General features: G+C 36.0%; 1 protein-coding gene across 1 annotated transcript in view; it reads left to right on the top strand.

Moving 5' to 3' along the window:
* Positions 1–2,199, top strand: part of FZD3 (frizzled class receptor 3) — a 55,892-nt gene that overhangs the window by 43,862 nt on the left and 9,831 nt on the right. The window lies entirely within an intron of this gene.

The following is a 2,199-nucleotide window of genomic DNA, read 5'->3' as shown; positions in this document are numbered from 1 at the left end:
GCCGGTTGAGCTATAGGCGCCGAGCCAGCAGCATGTCTTAATTAAAAACTAAAAACTTTTTTTGAGAAGGTAGGCAAGTGGAACATGGCTATGGTCTATTTCTGTACCATGTGTAATTCAGAATATTTGAAGGAAGACCAGTTTTTATGAAAAATTCAAATTATAATTTTCTAAAATTAAAAACAGATTTATGTTTTCTGTACATTCTTACTTGATCCTCCTGATAGTCCCAGGAGGTTGGTGTGTTTTTCTCATCCTTGTGTGATAAATGAGAGACCAGACGCAGGTTAAATGCGTGACCAAAGTCACAGTAATGGTCTGATGTTAAGGCTTAGAGAAACTTCCATCTCCAGTTGTCTGTTGTTCTTCCATGTATATCAAAAGCAGAGTGAAGAGACTGACATTTATTCCATTCTGGTTTAGTCCATGTTAAAAATATAAAGTGAAATGTGTTTGAAGAATTTTAATTCAAAATTGGCCATACTGCATATTAGGATGTCATGATAAAATATAAGACTTGCCAAAGCAATCATTTGGGGCATATTTAAGGAATCTTTAATTGTTTGAGCCCTTAGTTCATAAAACAAGACCCTGCAATATTTATAGCAGAACAAATGATTTCAGATTTTTTACTCAGTTTAAGTCTCATGTGTGTACTGCATTGAATCATCACAAATTCTAAGTTAGTGGAATCCGTATTCTTAGGATTTGACTTAACCTAGGGTTCAGGGAAACATAGTTCTGGAGGCAAGTTCCAAACAGCAAAACTTGAATTTGCTGTGTACTGAGCATTACACTGAATCTACACAAATGAAGTGACATATTAGGTAATATAAATAATCTAGAGGTGATTTGAAGTATATAGTAGGATGTGCATAGGTTATATGCAAATATTATGCCATTTTATGTAAGGGATTTGAGCATTTTTGAATTTTGGTATCCTAGGGGAGGAGGGGTTTTGGAACCAATCGCCCAAGGATATCAAGGGAAGACGGTACAAATTTTTTAATTATGATATCTGAAACTGGTACTTATGATATCAGGTAATGCATTTCTCCTGAAACATAGTTTCATAGGAGAGAGAAGAAAAAAAGGGAAGTGTTCATTCAAAAGCAACCAAGAATATATTTTCTAGGCATTTATTTACTCTTTCAGAAAGTCTTATTAGACACTTATTGTGTACTATAAACTATTTGGGGATACTTGTGATTCAATAGCAAACAAGACAAGACCTTGCTTTTAGAATACCCTTCCTTGTAGTGTTTGCTGTGATTTGTTTGTTTATTATTTAATAAAGAGAATTTAATTAAATATTAATCACAGTAAAGCATAATGTTTAGGAAAGGGCTTACATTAAACATTCCTGGGCATTTGGACATCTGTATACAAATAATTATGTAATAGGGTTACATTAGAAATTCCAAATAGAACTAAAGCCAAGGTACAGAGATTCGTCCTGGTTATTTGGGGGATCCAGATTGGGGCAGAATCTTTTGGAAACTGGTCAAAACTTCCAAGGCCCCTTGTATTTGGTTTTCTTTATTGTGAATCCCCAGCCAACAAGTCATCATGATCTTCCAATCCAGGAATGCACTCGCGTTCCTAGCACTTACTCAGTTAGCCTTCGAGAAATGATCAAAAATAATTATGATAATGGTTACCAGTTTATTGGGCATATTTAATATTCAAAGCTCTGTTCTAAGCAATTAACACATTAATAAATCATTTCAACCCTTTGAGAAAGGGCATCGTTTTACAGATGAGAAAATTGATGTGTAATACCAAGATTCTGAGAGTGAATGCTACTCTGTAGATTCAAACCTGAGCAGTCTGACTCAGCTATGCTCTAAACCACTTTGTTATACTGTGCTATAAAGAGACTGGCTTCTAAAATTGTGCTAATCAAATTAAAGTTCTCCTTCTATGACCTTGATTGTGCTAATAATTCTGACATGATTTAAATATTTTTAGAAATCCTCTTTTGGACTCAGCACCCATAGCTCAGTGAGTGAGTGAGAGCACTGGCCACATACACCAAAGGTGTCAGGTTTGAGCCTGGCCCAGGCCTGCTAAACAATGACAACTGCAACCAAAAATAGTCGGGCATTGTGTCAGGTGCCTATAGTCCCAGCTACTTGGGAGGCTGAGGCAAGAGAATCTCTTAAGCCCAAGAGTTTGAGGTTGCTGTGAGCTGTGACA

The sequence above is a fragment of the Otolemur garnettii genome, unplaced genomic scaffold (genome assembly GCF_000181295.1).
Source record: "Otolemur garnettii isolate 467f Iridium unplaced genomic scaffold, OtoGar3 scaffold00074, whole genome shotgun sequence".
NCBI classification, from domain to species: domain Eukaryota; kingdom Metazoa; phylum Chordata; class Mammalia; order Primates; family Galagidae; genus Otolemur; species Otolemur garnettii.
The sequence above is the reverse complement of the archived record's forward strand: the minus strand, read 5'-3'. Positions and strand labels throughout refer to the sequence as shown.